General features: G+C 44.0%; 1 protein-coding gene across 1 annotated transcript in view; it reads right to left on the bottom strand.

Moving 5' to 3' along the window:
- Nucleotides 1-9,038, bottom strand: part of LOC308400584 (uncharacterized protein) — a 35,817-nt gene extending 26,779 nt beyond the window's left edge. The window contains exon 1 of the mRNA XM_080888371.1: nt 8,879-9,038. The gene's annotated coding sequence lies outside the window, so the exon portion shown is untranslated. The remainder of the gene's footprint in view (nt 1-8,878) is intronic.
- Nucleotides 9,039-16,101: the final 7,063 nt, after the last annotated feature.

Genomic DNA, 16,101 nt, shown 5'->3' with positions numbered 1-16,101 from the left:
AAACTTCAGTGTGTGGGTTTGTGGTTATGCAGCGCTGACGTGTTATCCAAATATTCAAATCAAACTCCTCTGAAAAGCTTTCGCACCAGAGGAAGTGATGGGCAGAGCCCAAGAAGGAAGCTGTTGTTCCTCTAATGTCCACACGAGGCTCCAGCAGCGAGTCAAACAGTCCCGCGTTAAAATGTCCGACTTTACAGCAGAAATAAACACGTTTACAGCCTGATACGAACACAGCTGTGCAGGGGATCATTTATTTTATGACTCATCGAGTTGGACACTACTGAGGATAAAACGCCAACGCCAGATAAAAGCCTGAACTGGTCCTCTGGACTGTTTGTGATGCTGGAGCAGCTTTAATAAAACTACCTGACAAATAATACACCTGCTGTTCATCAAGAAGAATCAAAGGTGCAGTCCTCAGACCTGGGAGCTACATTTGGCTTTACTGAGTCTGACTCATCGTGTTTTGTTATTATTGTACAGAAACTTGTCCCGAGGATCGGGCGCCGTCTTAGGAGCTCAGCTGCAGTTCAACAGGAGCCAGAGGATTACAGAGCGAGGCCTGCAGAATGGAAACGGCTTCAATGTCACGGTTTCTGCTCGACACCTTCACATGCACCCGGGTTCGTCCTGCTGTGGCAGCAACACTGTTTAAATGGATGGTAAAGTAATTCAGATGGAAGGTAATATGAGCCTCTGCTCCTGCTGAAGCAGGAAAACGCCGCTTCAGTGAAACGCGAGATGGTTTCGTCCTCCGTTTGCCAAATTTAAGAAGGAGAAAAAACAAAAGTGCACATCACAAAGCTAAGACCAAGAGCTCTTCTCTGGAGATTTGCTTAATTTAAAGTTTTAAATTTCTCCCCGTTTTTTCCCTCTCATGTTCTCAACCCAGATTGTGGCCGAAGCTGTTAACAACAGATCAAAGTCTTCAGATAAACTTTCAAGAAACACATTTTGGGCTCACACTGAGCACCGACAGCTTCCAGAGACCATTTCAAGCTTTACTTTGTGACTCCGCTGAATCTTGAATGTTTTAAGAAATGAACAGAGCTCCTCAGGAGGAAACTCAAAGCAAACAGATGTTTCCGTGAGCACGACTGTGGTGAACGTGCAGTGATGCAGAGACACGTGGGTTTGAAGAAAAATAAAAATCCAGTTTATAAGAGCTTTAAGTCTCAATCACTTTAATTCTAGTTTTGACTGCCAGACAGAGCAAATGTACGACTTAAAACCTTCTTCAGAGCTTTTTTGTGTAATTTTCAAACTGTCAAACTGTTCAGACAAAAGCAGATAATGGAGTTTAAAACAACCAAAATGTTTTATATTAAATGTGGAGCGACTCGTATGGATTTAAAGTCTTTAAGAGAAAGAAAATTCAGCCCCACAAATACAAAAAGGATGCACTCGCCTGCTGTGAAGGACGGAAACAATGATCCTTTTAAATGAAATTTGCCGAATACTGACGAGTTCGATTCCTCTTAGAAACTGCACAAAGCCAGAAGAACAGCAGGCAGCGTGGGCATCAGCAGCCACCCATGGCCCGTTCAAACAGGAATTGGACCACCCAGGCCTCCACTGGCGGCTCTGGTCCTGGAGGCCTCTTAGGTGACGGTGTTGTGGCGTGTCCTACCAGGAGAAGAGCCCACGACTGCGAGACTGTGTCTCGGGAATGTCTCGTTTAGACGCATTTGATCCAACCCGAGTGACTCATGTGGATAGAAGACTAGAAAGAACCATGAAGTAAAACTTGTGGTCTGTTCAGTCCAATCATCAGACCAATGACATCTCCATTATAGTCTTCTGCAAGGCTTAATTAAAAGGAAGCCCCTCCCCTCCACACACAAACTCTTCTTCCTGCAGATTTCGCTCTGTGGAGGCCACAGGAGGCTGAAAGGCACATTTCTTAGTGATCATTTTGGCCGGTTCTTAAAAATTAACGAGGCTCTGACATGTTGATTTTACAAACCAGCATCTAACACCTTTAATGGAGCACAGAGGCCAGCGGAGCCGCGATAAACACACGTTTATAAATAAAGATAATTACATTTGCCCCGGAGAGCGTCTCAGTCGAGGCCAGCGAGTCGTTAGCGTCCTGCTTTTATTTGGCACTCTGACGCCAGCTGCTGTACTGCAAAGACACCGAGGCGTCATTTCTCACACCGTGGCATTAAAACAGAACGACTCGAACCCCAGATTATTTTTCCTAAAATGCAAAAACAGCAGTCTCAGTTTTCTCAGAGCACATCGGACAGATGTGAGTTCATAACTCAGGCTCAGTGATTATGTCCCGTTTGGTTTCAGGACAGAAAAAAGGACTTTCTAAAGGTGTCGGAGGACTCTCTTTTTACTGCATAGATCTTTATCTCGTGACCCAAATACACCAATGCCGCTCTGGAGATTTGAATGTTAAACCAACTCATCTGGAAGTGGTGTCACGAGGCGGCGGATTGCGATGAATTAAAGGCAGAGGAAGGAGCGAGCGTTTGAGACGAGAGGATCACAGAGCGGAGTAGCGTCTTTCCACACGTGAACCTAAAAACGACCGTTGTTACTGCCATGTTATCTGCAGGCAGCAGGTCTCTACATGTCTCATTATAATACTTTTTATACACATCAGGAGACTTCTGGATCAGACTTTTACGACCCCGTGACCTTTCTTCAAACTTCACCTTCATAATGAAGAGATCAGGTGTCTCTAAATGGCTTTTCTATGAGGTGTAAGACTGCATGTCAGTATTTCCCAGTAAAGGCGTAAAGAGAGATGAGCTAAAACATCTTGTTTCAGGCAGAGGATGGACTAAGTGGCTGCACGAAGGCCCAGGTAAGATGAATGAGGATCAATGTGAACTCTGAATCATGCAAAGCTACTCTAATGTCAAACATCTGGCTGTAAACTTGCATTACAGTCTCTTTAAGCAGCTCATGGAACTCTGGAGGCCGAGTGCATAAGCACAGGTGTCGGCACCTTAAATCCAGCTTTCCAAGGTGTGTGTAACACTTTTATTTGGCTGTACTTCAACCCCAAAAGCTTTTTCCAAGCAGCACACATTTAAACTGATAGTTAAAGAAGGCAATAAAGTTTTTAAGCAGTTCTTAAATACAAACGTTTTACTTCAACTATTAGATTGTGCTCAGCTTTCTGGTTTCCAATATACCAACTATTAAATCAGCTTTGCAAACATCCTGATTAAACTATTTATTCAAAGAGGCTTCTGTGTTTGCACAGCAGGGAAACAGCAGTTACAATAAATAAAAGTCTGGACCTGGCTCGACTTTTGATGCAACCTCATCCGGTAACGTGGAGCACCGAGGCTCGCACACACATCCCTCCAGGCGGCACTTAGCTGCAGATGCACTGCTGTTATTCAGGCATTTGCCTCACTGAACTATCAGTGCAATTTTCAGCCACATCCTGACAGTAAACACTGCAAAGGAAGCTCGTGTGGGTCTGCAGGCTGCCCGAGTGTGTTTGTGTGAGAGGGCTGCAGGTAACAGCAGCCATAAAGCTGAAGGAAACAGGCTGTTTAATGGTGTAAAAACATTATGTGTTGTTATGGCCATCAGAGGGGACATTAGCCTGCAGATGTTAGCTAGCTGAGAGTCAGAGCGGCCTTGGGACACTGAAGATCATCTGAGTCATAATGAATCCCAGCAGCCTCGGCTGCTCTAATGAAACACATTAGAAAACGCTCATCAACTCGGAGCCTGCTCCGCTTACCCTTCCTGTGGTTTTCCTCTCCTTCAGGTTCAGTATTTTGGCTTTTCCTAAGCAGGTTGATCTCAGGGCTCAAAGAAATGCACCAACTGTTCCAGACAGCAAACATCGGTAATCAGCATCATCATCCACACACATTTCTTCCAAACAAAACACTCGACTCGAAGACTCAGAAGTGTTTGTTTGGAGCTGAAACCATGAGATGATTGTTTGGTGAATGATTTCATAAAGACAAATCTGCTGTTTGCTGCAGCTTCACAAAGAGGAAAAATGCTGCTTTTTGTCTTAAATATCAAAGTGACTCCCTCCTCTTAAATCCAGACCTCTGGATTAAAATGACAGAGCAGCTCTGCAGCAGTAAGAAGTCACTCGGGGCGTTTTCACGCCTGTAGGTCATTTACTCTGAGTTTGCAAACTTTTCTCGTGATTTGAGAAAAATTCAAGAAAACTCCAAGCGAACCAAAATGTCACTGAAACCACGTGACAATGTTCAGTCTGCTTATTGGCCAGATGTGTCTGGGGCGGAGCAACAAAAGTAAATACAGGAAGAAGATGCTGTGTTCTGGAGAATTCACGTCAGCTTCACAGCTAGCTGCTAGCTCGTACAGACCGTTACACGTCTATAGTACTTCGTCCAACAAAGCCACTCTCCTCTGCAAGTCCACGTTTCAGCCGTACCTCTTTAACTTTGTCTCCAAACCACTCAACCTGAGCTTCATCTCTGCCCCCTCCAGCTCAGCCTCCAGCACCTCAGACACTACCCACCATATCGTCTTTGTTTCGTCTTCACCCACTCCACCCTGCCTGGAATCTCTTCACCTCTCATGTGCATTGTTAATCCAGGTATTTAAACTCGTCTTCCTTCACTATCACACTGCACGTCTCCATCTCACTCACACGTGTTCCATCTTGGGTCTTCTCACTTCCATTCTTCTCTCCAAAGCATTCCTTCACCTCTCCAGGCTCTTTCCCACCTGCTCCCCACTCTCACTACGGCTCGCCAGCTCCACAGACACTCCTGCCTGACCCCATCTGTCAGTCTGTCACCACTGCAAACAAGAAGGGGATCAGAGCAGATCCCTGATGTAGTCCCACCACGAATCCATCTGTCACTCCTCCTGCACACATCACCACTGTCCTCGTACCTGTCCCGCACCAGCCTTGCACATTTCTCTGCCACACCTGACTCATGCAGGAAGTCAGGTGTGGCCTTTAATAGAACAGCGGTGTAAATAAAAAAGGTCTTCTAAAAGGACCTGCCAGGTCTTTGGCCCATGTTTAGTACAAAAAAGTACTTCAGTAGAACTGCGGTCAACACAGCCCAGACCCAGCAAACATCTCAGCACTGACCAGCTGCCGTCTGACTCCTCTCACAGGTTTTTATTCAGAATGATGTTGGAGGTGAGAGACAGCAGCTTCGTTTCAAATGTGCTTGCTGGGACGTTTTTGGAGATAAAGTCAAAAATGTCTCTTCAAATTCTGCTGACAGTCACATTTGCAAGCTTTCAAAATTATCTTAAATACAAGAAGTTTCCTTTAAAGATCAAATAACTTCACTTTTAAATTTCAAAGCGACAAACACTGGAGCTTCAGGGTCAGGCGGATCTCTCCAGTAACTCCATCAGGTCCAATCACCGTTGAACACCTCAGGCTGAAGTGAAACTGTAGACAGTCATGTGATCTGTCACACAATTAAAAGCTGCAGGTGACCTCACCTGTGCTCTGCGACACAGTCACCTTCCCCTCAGAGTTCATACAGGAGCCAACCGAGTACATTTAACAGCTAATTTAAGCCTGCACGGTCAGATCTAGCTCCTCATCTAATAAGGTGAGGGATTGGTTAGTTATCCACAGTGACATCAATGACATCGTACATGGGACAGCCGTATAACGCAAGTCTGCAGCCATCAGGTTTAAACTACAGAAAGACGAGAAAAGCCGACAGTCTGAATGTTCCTCTGACAAACATCCAGACCAGCCAGAGCTCTTCAGTAAGAATCAGCGGCACTAACATGTGACCAAAACATACAACCTGAGAATCTTAAACCTGACACAGCTGCACGCGCTCAGGCTCGAGGTTGCATAAGGACGCAGTATCGACCCGATGCCCGCTCTGGCAGCACATTAGCAGAGCAGGTGGCGCCTCACTTCTTCCAGGTATTTGTTTAATGTCGGACTTTAAATCGATCAAATTGACTCAAAGTAATTGCCAAACAGACACCCGGGCATCATCGGAGCCGTGAAGGGTTTAGCTCGTGGTGACGGAGTCTGAGCTCGCAGCTCAGCTGACGCTCGCCAGACTTTACCGAACAGGAAAACCTCAGGTCAAACATTTTTAACTCTGCAAGGTGAAAGAAAACCGTAGCGCACACCTGGAGAACAGCGAATCCTTGTTTTGTGAGCATCCACCAACAATCAGAAAGGGAGAAATTAGTCATGCTGTAGCAGTCACGGTGCTCGGCCTTTGACCCAGAGTTGGTGCTTCGTGCATTTCTTTAGTGTACCGAGTTTAGAGTTCTCTGTTCCTGGTTGAATTAGCGTTTAGTTTATACTTTAGAGTTTCTTGTTCCATCCTCTCGAGTCCCTGATCTCAAGTAAATGTCTTTGTGTTTCGCCGTTTAGTTATCATTTCTTACTTCCTGTTTTATTCTGGTGGTTATTTATCTCTAGAGCAGGGTGAGGAACTCCAGGCCTCGAGGGCCGGTGTCCTGCAGGTTTTAGATCTCACCCTGGGTCAACACACCTGAATCACATGATTAGTTCATTACCAGGCCTCTGGAGAACTTCAAGACATGTTGAGGAGGTCATTTAGTCATTTAAATCAGCTGTGATGGATCAAGGACACATCTAAACCTGCAGGACACCGGCCCTCGAGGCCTGGAGTTGCCCACCCTGCTGTAGTATCATCCAGCAGTGTGTCTGGTTGCTTTTCTGTGCAGTCGTTGGCCTTTGTCAGAGTGTCTGCACGTACAACTTGTGGTTCATTAGTTTGGACTTTGTTTTGTCCCTTGTAAATAAGCAGCTCACCTATTATTGAATCCTGCCTGCTGTCCATGTCTACGATTTGGGCCGTCAACATCCCAGCTGCCGTAAGGCGAGAGGCAGGGTACGCTCTGGACGGGTCACCAGTCTTTTACACGACTTGTTGATTAAACATTTAAACAATGAAATGTTCGAAAACTTAGAAAATAAAGATGCTGTAATCTGACAAAACCTGGAAGAAAAAAAATGAACCAGGCAAAGGAGGAAAACCTAGAAAAGCCAACTTTTAGATCTGAGATGGGTTGAAGTCATCAAGCTGACCCTAAACTCATGTCTAAGACCAGCTGGCACGCTCAGTGTTGAGGCATAATGTCAGGTCTTAAATCCGGACTGCAAGATTAAATCTTTAATCACAAAGCAAACCTCCTTTAACTGATTATTCATTTTGGGTAGATAAACTCTAGTGTTTGCTGCCCTGTGGTGTCAGACGGGCTTTTGTTTGTTCGGTTGGTGGAAAAATTCAGAGACCGACAAACGTGCATCTAATTGTTTCTTAGCTCAGGCGTGGCGGAGGATCGGCCTGCTGTCGGACGCCCACAGTAGGTATGAGTATTTTTCTGCTGTCGCTGGGTGGAGAAGCTGTTCAACCACAGCCACACATTCCTGCAGCGAACCAGTCAACACAGACCGGAGGAGCCGAGGGTGCGCCTGAACGTACACTTATGTTTGGAGTGGATCAAGACCTGTTGATAATACTTTACTGTGCAAAACATGGGAGAGAGAAGACAACTTATCAAAATTTATAGAAAGCTTAATTTTTGGATTTAAAGCTGGAGTCCAGGGTGCTTTGGTCAGCTAAAGATAACAAGTTCAAAGTGATATAAAACTATAAAATGTAGTAAATCTTCTGATTTGGGAGGTTTTTAAATCAGTTTGACTTTTTTAGATTAAGAAGATGATAACATTAAACTCATTAATCTGAATATTTTCAGTCATCACGTGTCAGGAGTAACAGTGGTAAGTTCTTTAAGATTGTTTTGCAGTATGTCACAGTGCTGCAGACGCTCGTTTATGGCCCTTTTTAGAGATAGCATGAAAGAGCTGGGGCGGGGGGTTCAAAGTGGCTTCCAAAGGCAGCAGCAACTGAATTCGATCATATTATTGCAATAAAGTAAGCAAATTCATGCTCTTTGTACTTTCAGTGCAACATTTAAATGACAATGTACTTGGTTAATGAATGGTTGGCAGAACAAGAGTAACCATCTATCACAGCGTTTCCATTTTATGTTCTTCCTCCTTTATGTTTGCTCAAACTCATAAAAGCGTGCAGCACAAAAAACTTCCAATAGCCAAACTTTCCTTTGATCTAAAGTCCAGGAAGCGTGAAACAGAGCCGAGCTAACGGCACCAAAACCTCCAGTTTTGGTTAAAACGGCGCAGAAACAGACTGTGAGCGGCTGTTCGACATGCTGCTGCGGCCCGACGCTCACAAACTTCTTACCATCCACTAAATATAACATACGTATAGTTCATATGTAATGTTTTTACAAGTTTTAAGGATTTGTAGAGTTTGTTTTCAAAATCCCGTATCAGTGTTGGTTTTGTCCTCAGGTGGTTTGCACAGGTTGGTGTTAGTTTAAGTCAATATTAGGTTAAGTGACGCAAACATGACGGCGCTGCTGGATCATGAAGCGGACTCCGCAGACGCCGCCAATAACAAAGCATTTACTAGATTTAAATATATGTATGCACATTTAAATTAAGTGCGTGTGAAGCTGAAGTGACCCCAGCAGCATGCGTGATGTCACTGTAACCAAGGCAACAGGACCATTTGCACACCAAACACTCACGCACGCACCTCCGCAAACTCGTGTCGGGAGAGCACACCGGACACCGGATACACCCCCAGCAGCCCTGCATCCAACAACACGCGCGTGCACAAAACCAGTTCTTACGCAGGTATGAATTACACGTCACAGTCTCGCATTAAAACCGCATGTTTCCTGAAAACAACACGAGCGTTGATGGAGTTTCGCTGGAAGTGATTACTGAAGTCTGCTCTCACGCGACACACAGCCAGAAACCAACCAGCCAACAAACAGCAGAATAAAAAAAAGCAGCAGCTCAGGCTGTGAGGAGACGCTGTGCAGAGGCCGCAGGTGCGAGTAATGACCGACTCACCTGCGGGTGGATGATCTCCGCTCTGCGACTCTGGGCTTCTGACCGGCTGAGCGATAAGTGAACAAACTCATCAGCAAACACTGAATTATGTTCTTCCAAAGCGGAGCAGAGACTGGAGCGCTGCAGGTAACCCGAACCTTACCTGCTGCAGGTAGTTTATAAGCCACGCCCCCTCCACAGACCTGTCTGCACGCACGCACACAAAAACACCTGCTGCAGGTCACCTGCATCACGCTGCAATAGCGCTTCCTATTTTGGTTTCCTGCGTCCTATTTCTGTGCCAAACCTTCCTCTGATCTGTCCTCGTTCGCCTCCTTACTCAGAAAACCACGACCTTTCACGTCCTCGTGAAGCTTTTGTGTTCTTCGTTCTTTATTTCACTCGTGTTTAGTCTGTCTGAGGATTGCCTCGGTCCACAGGTGTCTGTCAAGGACGCATAGACGTGCTCCGAGTTCGGAATGGGACGTGGCAACGTCAGCCTGGCCTGCTTTCAATTTGTAATCAAACCATAAAGCAATAAAACTCAGAAACCATCTAGCTCACAACTGTAAACACGCAGCTTAATTTTTAATGAGCAGACACACTTTCCAAGGCCTCACATGTGATGATGCAGCATTTATAATCGCAGCGTTAATTATAAACCTTATTCAGGTATTGTTGTGCTCACCTGAGCTGCCAAAGCACCGACACTGAACCGCATTTAGTCTTTAAGCAAAACCTGAAACACATTCACACACAGCAACACGTTTATGATGAAAACAACACAACACTTGTGCTTACGGGCACCTGCTCCTCTCCAGCTCAGCCACAACACTTCACGTGTGTTTTAAAACACATCCATGTACACAATGTTTAGTTTTTGCAATGTTAGTGGATGAAAAAGTCGACCTTTGAACCCTGGAGAGCTCAGTTCGACTTCCTCACACAGCTGACTGCTACAGACTATTTTAATCTTGCTATTAATTATATAAAGTTAAAGTCAAGCCCTAAAAACTTTGTAAGTTTTAACCAGCAGAAAGCTCAGAAAACATTTGTGTTTTCGGTTCAAAGAGTTTTTTAAAGCCCTGTTTTCTGGGTTGCCGTGGTAACAGATCCCTACTGAAGACAAATCAGCTGTTATTAAAATCCATGAATATTTGTGACTGTGAGGAAAACTCGAGCACAAACACGTGCTGCTTTCTGAAGTGTTGGTTTTATGTTTTGTGGTGTTTGTGTCTCATGAAGCTGCTTCATGATCAGGATTGAAACGTTCCGGGATGGAGACGTGAGCGTCCACCTGAACCAGCAGTTTCACCAGATTTGAGGCTGTTTTCAGATAATTATTCATTTTTCAGTGTTTTGTGTAGTTTAATTATAGCTTTTGGTCTTTTTGTACATAACTGTTGAAATTAAAAACATTCAAAGGCCACAAAAGGAAAAGTGAAGCCCGTGTTGCCGGCCTCGCCTCGTTTCCCGGCGCCGTCCTGACCCCTGTGTGAAAACATGCCCAGGCGGAGGCTTCGTCAGGCAGCCCACACAACACCTTTGTGCGTTTTATGTGCAGAGGGGAAGGTGTTTGTTCAGCACTCGCGCAGTGACAACATCACCATGGAAAAAACTCGCAGTCCTTTATGAACTGATGTTTTCTTTCCTTTCTTTTGTCCGTGTGATATACGTCTTCATGTCACTCTCTGAGTTTGCACAGTAACTACAGTCGTAATGAGCTGCCTGCACATACGGCCGTTTCCTCAGCAGTGAGGACAAAAAAAGGCAGACATTTCAAAACCTGACAAAAAAAATGTCTTTATATTTGCAAGATAATGTTTTGGTGCCAGTGTTCAGATAGAAGGAAATGTGAGATGTTGAGATGAACAAAAACGTGCTTATTTTAAAACTTTCTTCTTGTATATTTTCTTCTTTTTTTTGCTGTTTTCTTTCCTAAAACTGACCCAGATATCCATCGTGCGTCTGAACCAGCCTGAAATGAGCCTGGTGTAAGTCCAGAAAACCATTATGAGTGACCGTGGAGGCCCTTACATTGTAAATGAAACACATCTGACAGCTAACAGAGCCTGCATGTGACGTACCTCAGACTGTGCTCTTCGAGTCTCTGCAGGCTGATGTCACAGCGCTCTGTGAAACAGTCACGACCTTCAAACATCTGATTCGTGTTTCTGAAAGCAAATTTTCATCTCTCTGGTCTCACGTGTTCATAATTCGTGTCAGTGTATACAAGATGAACATTTTCTACTTGTAAAGAGCTGAAAAGTCCACATTTGAAGGTTGAAGGTGTGGGTGATGGAGATGAGATGTGATGTTCATGTCTAAGAAGACAGATTACCGTTAGGTGACCATGTCATGTGAGGCTTTGATATCAGGCTGGAGAGATGAGTTAGCATCATGGATCGTGTTAACTGCTGGTTTGGCAAGCTAACAAACTATTTCCTGTCTGATTTTGTTATCAGTGAGATTACAAAGGGAGATACAGTTAGCCGTGCAAAAGTCTTGAGTCAAACCTTCCAAGGAGCCAAATGTCTGGTAATGTCTTAAAGCAGCGGTCTCCAACCTTTTTTGCGCCACGGACCGGTTTATGCCCGACAATATTTTCACGGACCGGCCTTTAAGATAAATACAACAAAATAAAACTAGTACTGGTATCGAAAAAAAGAAGATTTATTCACAACACACGTGGAAACTCACGGACCGGTACTGGTCTGAGACCCGGGGGTTGGGGACCGCTGTCTTAAAGTGCTCCTGAGCAACAGTTTTCCTTCTGGAGACCTGTCAGAGTTTTCCTTTGGACACCAGCTGCTTTTTCACAGGAACGATAACGCAGACGTATGAATCGTTCAAGCATGAAGGGCTCCCAACGAACAACGTTGTCTAAACATTGCAGAGGACTGAGCAAAGAACCAGGTCTAAAAAGTATCTTTAGACACCTTGTTACCAGCAGCCTGTCACACAACACATTTTTGAACAATTTCTTTAGTTGAATCTATAAAAAATCTCAAAGAAAACACAGTTTGACAGCATGAAAGAATATTTCTGCGCAAACAAAAGAGCTGTTAGAAATTCTGAGGAAGCTGGGCAAAAGAAGTGTAACGTCTAAAAAACTGTCTGCAACAAATGAACAGCGTCTGAAAGAAACAGGAAAACAATCCAGCAAAGAGCTGAGACGAGAGCAGAGAGACGATCGGGACCTTCGGTTGATCGTCTGCTGTTCTCTGGAGTCTCAGCAGAAATGGTCTCAGTGAAGGACGGCTGTCAGGAAGCCGTGCTTAACGAAGGGAGAGGTATGAAACTGGACTGAAGACCAGAGGAACCGGTCTGATGGAGAGATGGACCCACGGTCAGGAGGAGGTCAGCAGTCGGAGTCTGCAGCCATCTGTGAACACGCTGGAGGCTCTGCCATGTTTGGCTTTTTAATCGGTGATGTTGGAGATCCTTCGAAACTGCTGGAATTACGAACGCAGACGACACCATCAGATTTATCTGGAAAGCATCTGACTGATAACCGCGTCACTGTTTTCCTTTTCTTTCTTTTTTCTTTTGCTTTGTTTTAGTTTATGTTTTCATACATTTCAATAAACATATTGTCTGTAATATAAAGAGAAGGGGGGTGGCGTGAGACTTGCCCAACACTGCATTCACTTTTCATTTGTAACGTAGCATCTCTGGACCATAACGTGAACGACATGTTGGATGATTAACCATCCATGATCATCATCGTCCAAAATCACAGATTTATAACACAGAGCTGAATCTGACAGCTGAAGGATTTTGGTCCCCACAAACATATGAATACATGCTCACATACACACATTAAAAAAACAGGCAGAAGAAATCAAAGTCCTGCCATATTTTGAGGAATTGTAGACACGTGAGGCTCATTTGCATATATGTAAATGAGGGGACACACTCTGGGCCATAGATTAGCGCAATGAGTTTATCGCTATACAATTATGTAAATGAGGCCCGGTGTTGTAGGACAGTTACGTAAGGCGGCGTATTTCAAAGAGAGGTTTAGTAGGAAATTACATAAGATGCTGGTTCTGGGGCTATTTACGGCCACGGCGAACGGCGTGCTGCCAACACAATCCCACCAGGACAATGATCTGTATTTATGGCTACGAGTAAAAGGGAATTTAACGGCCGACACGAGCCAGGGAGCTGGTAAATTTAGGTTGTAGCTGCTTGGTTTGTCACATCTGCCAGTCATGGGAAGCTCTTTTTGTTCAAAAGGTTTAACCACCAGAGCCACCCATGAGTTTTTAAAGTTCCCTGTTTGATAAATTCATATTTAATGGTCTCCTGCTGGGTGGTTGCTCTCAGCCACACTCTGATCAGCTGATTTTCAGACTCAAAACTAAGCAGATTTGAATTTGGACCAAGGAAAGAATCCACATCACCTACCTCTGCTCTGTTTTGTCATTTTTGGCCCAAAACAACTGTTTACACAAAAATCTTGCCAAGTTCAGTTTTTGGTGCCACTGAGCCGAATGGATGACCTTGTCATGGCCCCATCTGTCGCCTTCACGCTGATTCTGGCTCTCTCAGCTCACCATGATAATAATTCATGGACTGATCACTGCTCTTATTATGTTGGACTTGCTTTTTCTTATGGTTAAGTGCATAAACATATTTTTGTACTTTCAATAATTATATCTGAACTGTCCATCCTGCTTGGTGCCTTTATGAGGCTTAGACGCTGCTTTAAAGCCCGTATCCACCTCTTTTTTCTTTAATGATGTTTCTTTACCTGCAGAGGGTGTGAAGGGAACAGAAAATGAAAGAAATGGGTGGTTATGAGGAGTTTGGGGTGGGTAGTTGGGCAGACAAAATACTGGACTGGACTTGAAGTTGTTGTTTATTTCCAGTTTCACACAAAGAGTCAGTGTTGCTTGTTTTTGTCCGTTTATAACCTTTAATCACATGACTGTTACTGTAGCAGTGATGCTGAAGGTGCTTGAACCTCAACAAAACTCACCTGACGTGCAAAACAAAACAAAAATCTTGATTGACTGAATATTTTCTTCAAACTGAGCCGAGGCCTGAGTGGCAGCTGAAACTAACTTTCATCCAATAAACATGAACGACTGTAGAAAAGTTCGGGTTCTGTTCTCCAGTATTTCCTTTAATCGATAAAACCTTTTTATTTTTGTTTCTCATTTTAACCTTTTGAAGCCTGAACCATAAAATAATCCCCAGAAAATTATATTTTCTTGAAAACGACAAATTAAAAAACAATAATAATAATAATAATAATAATAATACATTTTATTTGAAAGCACCTTTCAGAACACTCAAGTACACTGTACACAGTAGAATAATAAAAGCAACATAAAAGCCAGCAGTTTACAGAATCATAAAAGCATAAGACATAAAACAAATTTAAAATAGCAGATTTAAGAGGTTATGTGGGATAAGCTATTTTGAACAAGTGAGTTTTGAGTTGGGACTTAAAGAGAAAGAAGGAAGAGATATTTCTCAAATCAGGAGGTAGGGAATTCCAGAGTCGAGGAGCAGAGCAGCTGAAGGCCCTGCTCCCCATGGTGGAAAGACGGGGGGAGGGGACGGAGAGAGAAAGGGAAGAAGAAGATCTGAGACATCGAGATGGGGCGGTGATCTGAACCAGATCAGAGAGATATGGAGGAGAGAGATGATGAATAGCCTTAAATGTGTACAATTGATGCTGCTGCAGGACAGGAGTGATGTGGTGGGCAGAAGGGGTCCTGGTGGTGATACGGGCAGCGGAGTTCTGGACGCGTTGGAGCTTGTGGATGGATTTTTGAGTAAGACCCAAAAGAAGTGAATTACAATAATCGATCTGGGAAGTAACAAGGCTGTGGACAAGAATGGCAGCGGCATGTGGGGAGAGAAAAGGACGGAGACGATTAATGTTGCGCAACTGAAAATATGCAGACCGAGTGACGTTATTAATGTGTGAATTGAAAGATCGAGTGCTGTCGAGGATGAGACCCAAGCTTTTCACAGAGGAAGAAACGGAGACCGGCGAGTTATTGATAGTAACAGAGAAACTGTTGGTTCTGGATAATGTAGATTTAGTGCCGACCAAGAGGAGCTCGGATTTATTACTATTGAGTTTGAGAAAATTAGAAGAGAACCATGAATTTAGTTCAGCTAAGCAGAGGGTGAGGGAGGATGGGGGGAGAGCAGAATCAGGTAAAAGGTAAATATTAATTTGTATTATGAGTTTTCATTTGTTTACATTGGCTACATTCTGCTGTTTTTCTTTTTTTATTCACTAAAATGTACTGTACAATTTATTTTGGCTTTTCAGGGGCTGATGTAGACGTCTACGAACTCATGTATTAAATATGATACACTCCATGTTAAAGGGTTACGCATTAGGACAGGCGGTTTCTCTGTAGCATTGCTGCCCAGTACTGAAGTGAAGTGGACTATGAAGTTTGAGTAATCTTATCTTGCATTGCATTGGATCCGGGTCAGGACACAACGGTCTGAGCAGAGCTGCTCCGGCTAGCTAGCTATCCTCCAGCTAGCTAGCTAAAACTTCTTTCTGTAAAGTTTCAAACACATCTGTGACAAAGGATCGCTCTGAAAGCCCACAGTCAGGTGCTGCTGGGCACTAATCTGACTTACTGTCAGGAATGCAAACCAACCTGTTGCTGTGGTTGTACAGGAACTACATCCAACCATTGTGCAGTATGGGAATGGGGAAGATTGTCTTCTTAGAGAAGTATGGGGTACGGGCCATATGGCGTTAATAAAATAAAAGCTTCCGAATTACTGTATCCATGGTTACCCTTGAGTAAAACATTAGTTTCATCAGAATCAAACAAACACCTTCCCCCCACCCCTGCCCACCCACCTCACCAATCTGAGTCTCGGTCTGAGTAACCCTCATCACTCACATACAGACTCTATTCAGACGAGTCTTTTCTTTGCACCTTCGAGCACTTTGCTCTCCAGTGTGTGCCTTTCTATCGTTTTGTATATATTTCTCTAGTTTGTATAAAACTCTTCTGTTTACTATTTATTCCTGATGTCTTTACTATTTATATAGTTTTTACTCCTGCACGGTTGGCGTGGAGCACCCATAATTTCGTTGTACCAGGACAATAAAGGGTTTTTCTTCTTCTTCTTAAAACAGAAAACGCTGGATACAAAACCCAGGATCATGACGTGCGCTCCTGTCCATGAATATTCATGTGTGGTTTTCAGTGATTGATTAGCCTCACTTGGGTCTAAGAGCAACTTAA

This window comes from Rhamphochromis sp. 'chilingali', assembly GCF_963969265.1.
Source record: "Rhamphochromis sp. 'chilingali' genome assembly, chromosome: 8".
Lineage (NCBI taxonomy): Eukaryota > Metazoa > Chordata > Actinopteri > Cichliformes > Cichlidae > Rhamphochromis > Rhamphochromis sp. 'chilingali'.
Note: the sequence above shows the minus strand (reverse complement) of the source record. Positions and strands in the feature narration are given on the sequence as shown.